Here is a 13,538-nt window from a genome sequence, read left to right on the forward strand (position 1 = left end):
CTCAAGAACTATTCAGCCGATTTCACTCAAATTTTGTATTTTGCCATACGAAATTCGTTAAATATTCATTTCTAAATACATTTAGCATGAATCAAAAACTCAACAATATAATAACATTTTGTTCATGACTCATGAGTTTTCTAGAATTTCCTATTCCACTACATAATATTTCAAATCTGAAACATATCTGTATAGTTTCGACTGTTATGTACAGTGTGTCAAAAAAACGGACCACTCTGAATAACTATTAATCTAATGATTGAATCTTCACGAATCGGAGAGAAAAAAAGTCGTATATTTAAAATGAGATTTTTCAAGAACTATTCAGCCGATTACACTCAAATTTTGTGTATTGCTATACAAAATTACATACTTTAAAATGACGTAGAAATTGTATACTTTACAATTTACATTTTTCATTGCAAATTTTCTTACAATTCAAAATTTTTTTAAAATAAAATAATAAAAAGAATGAATATATAAAAAGAATGAATATTTACTAAAATTTTTTTTTTGTATGGGATTATCTTTGGATGAACGAATTTTATAATTGTGTGCGAAAATCTTCCAATTCGCTTCAAAAAGTTTACGAGATGTGGATAAATAAACAGAAGTAAATTTAACATAAAGAGGTCCTTACTTTCGATCGCCCTCCTGATCAAGCTATGGGGACCATATTTCCCAGATTACTGCTACCCCTTATACTTTGGGGGTCAGAAATCAGACTCCGTTGCAAAAAAAAGGTATGTTTATTCAGAGAAAGTACGTTTTTCAGATTTTTTAACTTAAGATAACGTCTGTACTAATTAATCATCATATTTGAGGACCACCCCTTCGAGAGCTTAAGAATTTGTCTTTGAACGTGAAGATCCGATCATTAGAACAAAAGTTATACAGGTTTGCCTTTTTTTTGGCGCACTGTACGATAAAGTTTTGATAAGTTTTTTAGCCTTGTCAGGTAAGAATTTAACAACTATATTGATGGTAACTGTTAATATGCCTCACCTGGTTCGCAAAGTGTTAATATTTCAATTGTACATTTCCGCAGTCCAGTTAGCAAAAAGTACCATCTTAAAGTTAAAACTTCAAAATGGATGGGAGAAGGGCAGTAATTGGACTGAGGTGCGCAGATTAATTTTGATAATGAGGTGTGAGTAGATCATTTATTTAATCTAAAAAAAAAAAAAAAAAAAAAAAAAACGTGATACGTAGGGAAACTTTTCTACGTGCAAATAAAACTACAAGCGACTAAAAATGTAAAACGTAGTGACTTAAAAAATACAACACTTTATTTAAAGAGAGCAAAATTAGCAACTTTTTATAACATATCTTTTCAGTTTACTATTGAAAGTGATTACGAAAAAAGTTTTTCATTTAATTATGAATGATTAGTAATGTAAGACATAGTGATAGTAACTTGGTATTTCAATACTTCATTTACGTCACACTAGAGCTGCCAACTGGGCTATAGGCGACGGTTCGGGAAACATCCCTGAGGATGATCCGAAGACATGCCATCACAATTTTTATTTTCTGCTGAGGAGATAGCTCCCCTGCTTTGGTAGCCCTATGACCTGCACTCGAGGACAAGAACCTTACGGCAGAGCAATTTAATGAGGACAGATACCGCACACCCTCGGTCCCAACACAGGTTGATCAAAGTGGTCAGTCACCCGTTTATTTGACTTCGGTGTTCAACTGAAGACCGTGCCATTATGATCAGTTCACTGGGGGACTTATGGTAGTAACGATTTCATGATTAAAGATATAATAAATAAATAAATTTGGATTGAGATTCTACCACTTTTTATTTTTTAATCACCTCTGGCATCCCCGCATTAGTTATATCAAAAGTTTAAATAGCGTTGATGAACGCTGACGATTTCATTATATCTACTTTTCGTTGTTTAGCCGACCGGCCTGTGTAGGGGGCAGGGAACTGTCTTTGCATCAGAAAGGTTCTGGGTTCGAATCCCGGGCCTTCTCTTTGTTATCTGTCCTCACTGTGGAAACGACGTTGGCCGACTTAATATGGTGCCCCAGAAAGAGAGGCCAACAAAATTGCCCTGTAAATGCCTGAATTGACGGATGTTAACTCAGGTGGGCATTGGAAAAAAAATTCTTTTCGTTGTTTTTTAAGGGGGGGGGGCGAATTTATTTAACCAGTTTAGTACGGAATTTAATTTTAGAAATCCCCCACGGAGCACGGGATTACTATCAAGCAATGACGTTTATACGCGTCGAACGAAGAGAGCAATTATCCTATTTTAAATTTTACGAATAACTTACTACCAAGATTTTTTTCAGAATTATAACCCGTGTATAAGACGGTTTTTTTTAAATCCAAAATAAAAAAATAGCGACGAGTTTAGATATTTTAGAAATAGCAAGAATATTTTTCTCTCCTCACAAAACCCAACTTTGAATGAATTGCTTCTGTTACAAGTTTCGCTTCCTTCCGTCTAACTTTCAGTCCTACTTAAGACATGGGTGAAAGCCCTTATATAGCAAGACGGAAAAGAGAAAAACCTGGTACGAAAAACTTTTCATTCCAGCATTTTTTTCGAAGAAAATGAAATATCTGTAACTATAAAGATTTCTTTTATAATTCTGGCTTATATATAAAACTGCTTCTTTTCCAAGATAAAGTACAGGATTATTCTAAAAAAATAATTAATATCATTAGAAAATTAAAAAATAGAAAGGCACCAGGGCATGATAATATTACTAATGAGATGCTTAAGAATGCCCCTCCAAATATAATACCAATACTAAGTAACATCTTTAACGTCTCCTTCAACCACTGCTATTTTCCTGATTGCTGGAAAAAATCAGATGTAATTCTCTTTCCAAAACCGGGTAAAGATACTTCAAATCCAAGTAACTTCAGACCCATTAGTCTCTTGCCTACGCTATCAAAGGTTTACGAAAAGCTTATCTACAGTAGAATTAATAAATACCTTTATAACTTACCCAAACAACAGTACGGGTTCAGACAAAATTTGTCTACCACCAAACAAATTATTAACCTACTAGAATTCATTAGCAATGGTAAATATAAAAATGAAACAATGGCCCTTATCCTGCTCGACGTCGCGAAAGCGTTCGATCGAGTATGGCATAAGGGTCTAATTGTAAAATTAAACAATATGAGCTTCTCTATTGAAATACTAAGGCTGTTAAGTTCATATTTAATTAACAGAGAATTTAGAATTAAATTAAATAATAATTATTCTGACTACAAAAAAATTTACGCGGGTGTACCGCAGGGTTCAATTCTGGGCCCTGTTCTGTACATCCTGTACACTGCAGATTTTCCGACTAATGATGATAACCTAAACGAGTTTGTAGCACTATATGCTGATGATACGGCTATCATAACTAAGTCAATGAATACAAAACGCGCTATTACCCTGCTACAAGATAAACTACAAGTAGTTGAAACATGGTGCAGCAAATGGCGCACAAAACTACACCCCGACAAAAGTCAATTCTTAATCATAAATAGTAAGAAAAAACAACAAAATACTCCCCATATCTATCTGTTCAATACTGAGATCAAACCAGTGAAACACGTTAAATACTTCGGCGTCACGATCTCATATAATTTGAGCTGGAGTACTCACATAAACGACATAATCAAAAGAGCCAGAGGAGCGTTTTTTGCGCTCAAAGTCCTCCTGCATAAGAATTCAAAGCTTGATCTAGCAAATAAAAGAACTATCTATATACAAGCGATTCGACCAATTCTTACGTATGCTTGCCCAGCCCTCACTACCATAAGCAACAACCTAAAAAAGAAGCTATCTACAACTGAGGGTAAATTTTTACGCACAATGACTGGCGCCCCAAGGGCGATTAGTAATAGATTGCTCAGAAAAGACTTAAACATTGATGATATCAATTGCTTTATAGCTAAATTGACCACAAAATTTTACAGCGACGCAAGGACATGCACCATATCGGATTTCAATAAATTGTTCGATATTGATATAATCAGTGATAATTCGAATTTCAGCCCAATTACCGCCTTTTTATGCTCAGACTGCATACTATCAAAATACTATTAACTTTATCATACAACTCTACTCAAGGGGATCTCCCCAATCCAAAGATGATTTTCCCTTCAAAACTAAAGATTTACTCCTTAAGGACTTGACTTGTTGTTACAACATACTACAACTTCAAAGATATATAGGACCTCCCAGAATACAACAAAACAGAATCGATGAATCGGTTAGTGGCGCTTCGCGCCAAACGCCGAGATAACCCCAATATCCAGCATCCAGCATCCAAGATAAAGTAGATATTGTTGAAAAATTTAAAAAAAGAATAAGTAAACTCCTCCCCAAAACTAGCTACAACTGAAATGGTTTTACTACCAGCCTTTCCTCTTTTCCGTCTCGCTTTCACCCCTGACTTAAGATGCTTCAAAAGCAAAGGGAATGAAGGACAAGAATCAATTTAAGAATGTGTAGGACACTGTCTTGTAGAGCAAGGGACCAGGAATGGCTCTGCTAATTGTTTACGAAATTTGAACACAATAGTTTACGCAACATCACTTCAGCGCCTACCTTCCTAGACACAACTTCCGTATTTAACAGGTTTCTTTCCGCAGAGCCCACTCCACCTCGTTACTTGAAATATTTAGAGGTTCTATAGGTGATGTAAAAGAAATATATTACCAAATAACAGTTTCATTGTATTTTATTGAAATTTCAAGTTTGATAGTTAACGATAAATTTTTTATTTTTATTTTACGCGACGAGTATATAGAATCGAGTACCGGAATCGAGATTCAATCTGTTGTGCATACACATCAAAGACGATCAGCTGGCAAAAGAAATAAAATAAAAAAATAAAACGGTGGCGAGAGTATTTTATTATTAAGAGTTTTCATTGCAGAAACATGATAGTTTTGTCAACCGTAATATAAAATTACTGCAAGAACATCATTTGTATCTAAACACCTCATTTTTTAACCCCTTGGGGACGGGTGATTCAGAAAAGCATTCGTACAAAATCAGAATCAGGAAATAATTAAATAAAAAACGGTAACTTAAATGTAGACGTTTCTAATTTGACAGACTTGCTTTGCTTTTACTTTAATTATTGTTAGTTTAATCATATATATAATCAATGTTAATTCAAAGTATAACTAAATAGTTTTATTTTGAACAAAGTAATGGTGAATTAAATAAATCAAACAATTATAACTCCGCCCACAAATAAACTGCTAACGAATTACTTTGATTACCATTTTTATCTTTTTACCGTAGTTGATCATCACCTCCTACATCAAGAAGCCTCCACACGGTCTTTCATAAGTAGTCCGCGCAGACTGCTTAAAAAGGGAACCAGTTGTGCGCATGTACCCAAAACCTTTTATAAAAGTAATTGAGAGAAATTTATCTTATATACACTGGTTATCATAAATTAAGGAAAAATCACAAAAATAGCGATAACTCTTTCAAAAGTAAGCCAAACCGTGCAAAATTTGCATATGTTGTCCACTAAGAGTAGCTGAGTAAAATTGCAATATGCAAATTAGTGGCGCTGCACTCGGCTTACGTCATCTGCCTGGAGCATAAAAGTCCAAGTTTGAGAGAAAGCACACAAATTTTACTGTGATTGCGACATTGAAAATCTGAGATAGCCAATTCGTAATAATGACCTCTAGGCATCATTTGCCTGAAGAACTACGATGGAGAGCCATCGGGAGACTAGAGGCAGGGCAGAGTCAATCAGAAGTGGCCAGATGGCTAAATGTGAGTCCATCTGTGGTTCATAGACTTTGGAGGCAATTTCAAACCACAGATTCGGCATCTAGGAGGTTCAGTCAAGGACGGCCAACTGTTACGACCAGTGCCGATGACCGATATTTGACATTAAGTGCACGCAGGAATAGAACCGCTACTCCGACACATCTTAGATCCTCTCTTGCTGCAGCCACCGGAAGGTTGGTGTCAACGTCAACTGTGCGCAGAAGGCTCCACGAAGGTGGTCTGTATGCGAGACGACCAGCCATTTGCGTGCCGCTCACATCACGCCATAGGAGAGACCGTTTGCAGTGGGCCCGACAACATGTCCACTGGACGTCAGATCAATGGAGGCCTGTTCTCTTTACGGATGAGTCCAGGTTTAGTCTAGAAAGTGACAGTAGACGTTATTTGATATGGAGAGAACCTGGGACCCGTTATCATCCATCAAACATCCGTGAAAGAGATGCATACGGAAGAGGCAGTGTCTGTGTTTGGGGAGGCATATCCTTAGGAGGGCGCACATACCTCCATGTCTTTCCAAGGGGAACCGTGAATGCTCAGGTTTATCGAGACAACATCCTTGATGCTTATGTGCGCCCATATGCCGGGGCAATTGGTGATTGCTTCCTGTTACAGGACGATAATGCAAGACCACACAGAGCTCGCATTGTTGATGATTATCTTCAACAGGAAACAATTACTCGCATGGAGTGGCCAGCTCGATCCCCGGACTTGAATCCTATCGAGCACGTTTGGGATGCTCTAGGGAGGCGTGTATCTGCCATCAATCCGCCCCCTCAGACCCTTGCCACGCTTGCAACTGCTTTACAAGAGCAATGGCTCTCACTTCCTATTGAACTGATAGACCGCATAATTGAAAGCATCACACATCGCTGTTTGTGCTGTATTGCTTCTAGAGGCAATCATATTCCATATTAAAGGTACTTTTTCTATTGCAAACCGATACTTCCAATTTGTTTATTTTATACATGTGCTAATTTCTATACTACTATTAATGTCTGATAATTTCTTTTTATGTTGTTTAATACCTTACTATGTGTTGTATATTGTGGGTAAGTTTCATAAAATTCCATGTGTAATTTCTTGAGTTATCGCGATTTTTGTGAATTTTCCTTAATTTATGATAACCAGTGTATTTGAGAATTGAATCTGTAGTGGTTGACAAGTGAATAAGGCAAGACAATAATATTCATAAATAAAATAAATTTTTAGTCATATATTTGCTATCACTTTCTTTTTTTAACTATATTCCGTATTAAGTGACTCGTTCGGTTAGTGGATATCCTTCACAGTGGTCTGATCGGACTACCCATAAAAAACCGTGTGGAGGCTTTCAGTTATAGGAAGCGTTGGGTTGATACGGTTTTATGCAGGCACGTATTTGTGACAGTCGGCGCGAAAGGGTTAAGCCTCACAAAACAAAAGCGACGAACAGAAGCAGTATATCTCTAATTTTTTATACCTTATGTATTTAGCATTTTTTATACTTAATTACTGGACAAAACTTTAGATTAAAAATAGTAAAAAGTTTCTTAAAGTTTTATTAAGATTTCGAGCCTGCATTTTTCAGTAAACTTCAATAATCACCTTCTTTTTTCTATAAACAAGCCCGATCCCACGTCGGGTTCTGTCTTTCAGGCTAAGCTCTTCTCATCGCTAATTTCTAGCGCTTTGTAATATTTGTTGAATTAGTTTTGCCAGACCGGCTAAACTGCATCAGCAAAGGGTTAATGAGTTAATAAACGATATTTATCTCCTCTACTGCCAAATCGTTTATAGATAATATAACTGTCTTTAAGCTGAAAAAGTAACTTAGTGTGTATAAATGATTTGTGTACATTAAATTCTCTAAAATACCAGTTACAAAATATAATACATTAAATAACATTAGAATTATCGAACTTTAAACCAAAGAAGATGTTCAACTATTCTCCCCCGTCTGTCTTTACCTATTTTCGTATTCTTAAATGGAAATTGTTAGGAAAAGAGTTATTATAGTATATATTTTTAATAAGTTGCGTTTTGCGTCAAGAAAGTAAGGAAACAGTTAAATACTATTTCGTAATATATTTACATTTCAGACTATAAATAACAATATTATAGCTGCACTCAAAGCTGATTGAACTTATTCCTTTTTAAGACTTCCTTCAAACAATAAAATAGAATTTATAAGTCAGTGTTCTTTATTTTGAAATAACAAGCTATTTGTAATTGACGTCGTTGCAAAGCAATATTTATATACTTGCTCCAAAATTGGCAGTTTAATTAAGTTAGTTCCTTGATACCGTCTGAGCAACCATTAAATCAAAACGCATTTCAATTTCGTAATGGAATATACTTGTTAAGCTTCAAATCACATATATTTGAGAGCCGTTTATTATTATCATTTTACCCGAAGTTGCGTAACCTAAGTATACGAAAAGTCGAAAGGGGAATATGGATGAAATACGTATTCACCTTCGAAAATGTCTTATAACTCATTAACCGCCACAGCTTTCGTTCCTTCCTGCACACTTGTTTCGCAAAAGTAGTTCAATTACATGTATATATATATATCTGCAAGATACTTCTAATAATTACAAATATATGTGTTACTAATTTAAAGTAAAAAGAAACGTCAACTTCAAAAGAAAAAAACTTTTCTGAAAAAATAATGTAATTTTTAAAATTGAATATGTAATATTTTTTATTCTATTATTATGAGCTATTTTCTCGCATTTTGAAGGGAGAAAATACACTAATTATTTTAATTATTTCCTTTTTCTTTCTTTGTAAGTGATCACCAAATTTAAGAGGGCCGGGTTAGCCTGGTCGGTAGGGCGATAGGCCCATGTCCGAGAGCTCGTGGGTTCGAACTCCGCCGGCCGACCCGTGTATTAAAGTGACTGATGTACGTTAAATCTGTCGAGTCGCAAAAGTCCTCCATGTTCCCGTAACAAATCAATACCTCTGGAGGTACTGGATTGGAGATCGATCGTTCTCTGATTCAGGTCAAAATTACGATCTGTGGATGAATGAATGAATGGATGTATGAATGAATCCTCCCTATAAACGGGTGTGACGTATGGTGTGGCAGAAGTCGAATTCTTGGTCATAGATGGCGCCACTGGAAAACAAGAACAATCGCATCCCCTTTGCCTAAACAGGCATACGTCAACATTAAATTTAAAAACAAATTAAAAATAGTGAAATCCATAGCAGTAACTAACGAAAAAAAAAAAGAAAGGTCGACGGCGAAATCATGCCAAATCGAGCTCTTTTTTTTTAAAAAAAAAGGAGGGGCGGGACGAATGCGTGTTTTCATTTCAAGATTCAGCTGTTGTAATGAATAATATCCGATTTAAAATATATATATATATATATATATATATATATATATATATATAAATATGAGCATACAAACAGAAAGAAATAATTTAATACAATTTTTAAGAGCAAAAATTATACCGAATGTTGTCCACTATAGTGGATGCTGGAATTCAAAAGTCTATAAAGAATAGTTCTTGTTTATGTTGACAGCTACATTTAATTCATCATGGTTAACTCTACTTAGGACTGTACAAATGAAGTTCAGTTTCTAAGTAGTTAAACACGGAAAAAATCAGCAGAAAGCTGTAGATTGTTTAAAGAGGTATGGTTTAGGCCAGTATTGTTATTGAAGTGTGCCCGTTTCCCGATGTGAGCTTTAGTTGCCATTCTGCATTTACTATAAGGGAGGTCGAAAAAAGAAAAATCCTTAAAATTGCTATCTAGACGAGTGAGGTATTGTTTTCAATATTTTTATTTATGCTTTAACGAATGAAATCACTCACAAGTGTATAAGGATAGTATTTCCGTTTTATTTCTTACTTTTAACTAAATAAGATCAACTTTAAGGAGAAGGGGGTGAACTTTATAGTGGATGCGAACCAAAAGTTAAACATGATTTTCAGTTTTTCCCTAATGATTTCATAATGAGTTTCTCTTTTTCTTCCTTCTCAGGACTTCGGAGCCTACCTATAGTAAAAATAAAAAAAAAACAAACGAATTAAAATTATGATTATTGTACGAAAATTTTTTGTTGAGACATTAAGCAATGTATGATTGCAGATCCAATAATTTAATACAAAATTATACTTGCCTATTTTAACTTTTTTCAAAACAATTCCATGACATTTTTAAGAAAAAATAAATAAATAAAATTTATTTTTACTTTCATAATTGTCAGTTTATTGTTATTTATTTCTTCAAAATTATTGAAAAGTAATCAGCAACTATACTAATCTAATGCCGCTCAATGCTTTAATTTCAAGCTTTAATTTTATTTTTTTTTAATTGAAGCATGAAAGGCAGTAAAGCAAACAATGACAATAGTTTCAACTGCAATTGCATACATATTTGTACTATTACTTTTAACAAGTTTAGATTTTTTTTATGAAAAAAATTTATCATATCTTATATTTAAATGAAATTAAAACGTGGTGAATTTGAAAACCTTCTTTCATTCTTTTGTTCTCGCTATTATCTTATCTAGACATCTATCTACTTATCTATCCATGCATGCATCTATATTTCTGCACATCTGTTTAAGCATGTCTGTATAAATCTTCTTTAATTTATTTATGTACTTATTTCTCACTATATAATAAGAACGATAAATCAGAAATAACGTTAAACCTATTGACATTTCTTTAAATGTTATTGTCGGTAAATTTAAAAAGATAAATAATAATAAGTTTCTTATTTCTTTTTGTTAGTTTCTGTTGTTGTTGTTGTTTCTATTGCCAATACCAGCAAGCCTGATGGGAAACCAAGCGAATTTAAGGCAGAGAGTGTGTCTCCTGTTTTTCAGGGGCTCCATCTATGGTCCAGAATACGATTTCAGCCACTCACACGTCGCAGCCCGTTTTACAGGGCTAACCCATTCATGCATTCATTCATCCAAAGATCGTAATTTTGACTTGAATCAGAGAACAATCAAACTCCAATTCGGTATCCCTAGAGGTATTTATTTGTTATGGGAACTTGGAGGACTTTGTGACTCCGAGAGATTTAACGTCCATCAGTCATCGTTTATTAAACGGGTTTCTTCTGCCAGTGAGTTTCAAACTTCCGTCCTCATGAACACGAGTTCAACGCCCTACCAACCAGGCTATCTCGGCCCTGTTAGTTTCATTAGTTTATGAATAAAGTTGCCATCATCGATACTCAAGAAATGTTGATTAATATGAAATAATGAAACTTCAGTCAGAAAAAAAGTATTGTCAAAACTACTAAAATATGGCAACATTTACCGTGCTGTTTGGCTCTATTTGAGCACCAAAAAGCATGGTAATTTTCAGCGAAGCGATATGCATTGACTTTTGGTAAAATTTGTAATACGATATTGTTTTATTGTAGTTTGGTACTTAAGTGGCATGCAGTTTGGTACTTAATGTGGTAAATTTTAATAATTTTATTAGGTTAAATTAGCTTTTAGGTGCTGTATTTTTACTAAATATGTGGCAATAGGAACTGTAATGTTGAAAACCAGAATTTCCGGGATACCGTTACCATACTAACGGAAAATTTACCAAATGAATGGTTTAAATATCGTACTTTTCTGTTTTATTATAAGTATTATTACTATTGTTATTATTTTTTTACCTGAAATGTCCTAACCATATAAATGTGATATTTTTGCCAATTTTTTTCCCCTGCAATTAGACTTGAAGACTTATAAACCTCAGTCCACTGGCGGCTCGTGAAGTCCAGGCGGAGTCCATTGGTGGCCCGTGAAGCTCAAGTGGAGCCCATTGGGGCCCGTGAAGTCCCAGCGGAGTCATCACCTCCTACATCAAGAAGCCTCCACACGGTCTTTTATAAATAGTCCGCGCAGACTGTTTAAAAAGTGAACCAGTTTCGCGCATGAACCCAAAACCCTTTATAAAAGTAATTGAGAGAAATTTATCTTATATATTTGTGAATTGAATCTGTAGTGGTTGACAAATGAATAAGGCAAACCAATAATATTCATAAATAAAATAAAATTTTAATCATATATTTGCTACCACTTTCTTATTTTAACTATATTCTGTATTAAATGACTCGTTCGGTAAGTGGATATCCTTCACAGTGGTCTGATCGGACTACCTGTAAAAAACCGTGTGGAGGCTTTGAGTTACAGGAGGCGTTGGCAGAGTCCATGGGGGCCCTGTGATGAGGTATGAAAAAAGATAAATTTGGCACAAACGAATATTTGACTGCTGATTTCCATAGCTATCAAGATTTAAACATTTTGAGGAACATTTTTCCAATTAGTAATGAAATAAATATTGCATTGATAATTGTACGCAGATAATTTTTTAAAAAAATCAGCAGTTTCTAAAATCGCATTAAAGGATTATTATTGAGCTTTTTTAATTTAAATTCATTAGAGGTTGAAATCATTTATTGGTTAATATTATTTCAAATAGAATTTATTAAATAAGAAACATAATATCGAAACTTAAATTTTTCTAATTAACTTTAAATATAAAAATAAAATCTTCAGGTAAAAATCGAAAAATGGGTAACCATGAATGGGTATAAATTATGCATATTTTAATTTTATGTAAGAATTTTTATTTTCTTATTTTCAGAAATGTTCTCACCATACAATCACGGTATTTTTACTAAATTTTTCCCTCTACATTTGGAAATCGTGAAGACGCATAGAAAAAGTCAATTTCGATCCGAGAGAATATTTTCATAGCTTTCAACATTTAAACTTTTTGAAGAACATTTTTCATTGTAGCAATGAAATAAATATTGCATTAATAAACTATATGCAGATAATTGTTCTTTTTTTTTTTAAAAAAAAATAAACAGTTTCTAAAATTATGCATTAAATGATTATTATTTAACCTTTTATATTTATATTTAAATTTATTAGTGGTTGATATCATTTAGTGGTATTAAATAAGAAACAAAATATCAAAGCTTAAATTTCGCTACACTACTTTTAATATAAAAATAAATTCTTCGGGTAAAAATCGAGGAATGGGTAGCCATGAATGGGTTTAAATTCCATATATTGTAATTTTTTACAACAATAATTCTTTTTTCCAGAAATGTCCTTACCATACAATTACGGTATTTTTGCCAAAAATGTTTCCCCTACAATTCGACTTGAATAAATCGTGAAGGCGTATAGAAAAAGCTAATTTTGAAAAAAGCGATTATTCCCATATTTGCCAACATTTAAACTTTTTGGAGAACATTTTTTTAGTAGTAATGAAATAAATGTTGCACTCAGAACTATGCTCTGATAATCTTTCTTTTTATTGAAAAAAAAAAAATCAAAAAAATCATCAGTTTCTAAATTTATGCATTAAAAGATTATTATTGAACCTTTTATATATATATTTAAAGCCATTAGTGGTTGATATCCTTTTTAGTGATTAATATTATTTCAAATAAAATTTATTAAGTAAGAAATAGAATATCATATCTTAAATTTTGCTATATTTTTTTAAATATAAAAATAATATCTTAAGGAAAAACTCATGGAATGGATAGCCATGAATCTTCCCAACTACTCACGTAATGTCTTTTTTATTTAAAAGTAAAGAAATTGCTTTTAAATCTTTTAATTAATTGTCATCTTTAAAAAAAGTATGTCTCACGTATTCATTATTTTTATAATATGTTGCATGAGACAACACAAGAGCGAAACTTTCAATTAATTTCACTAATAATTTTTTTTTAAAATCTCATATTCTTTCTTTTTATCAATAATCTGATGCTCACAAATTT

The sequence above is a fragment of the Parasteatoda tepidariorum genome, chromosome 12, assembly GCF_982258835.1.
Source record: "Parasteatoda tepidariorum strain Cologne lab strain chromosome 12, Ptep-v5.0, whole genome shotgun sequence".
NCBI lineage: Eukaryota > Metazoa > Arthropoda > Arachnida > Araneae > Theridiidae > Parasteatoda > Parasteatoda tepidariorum.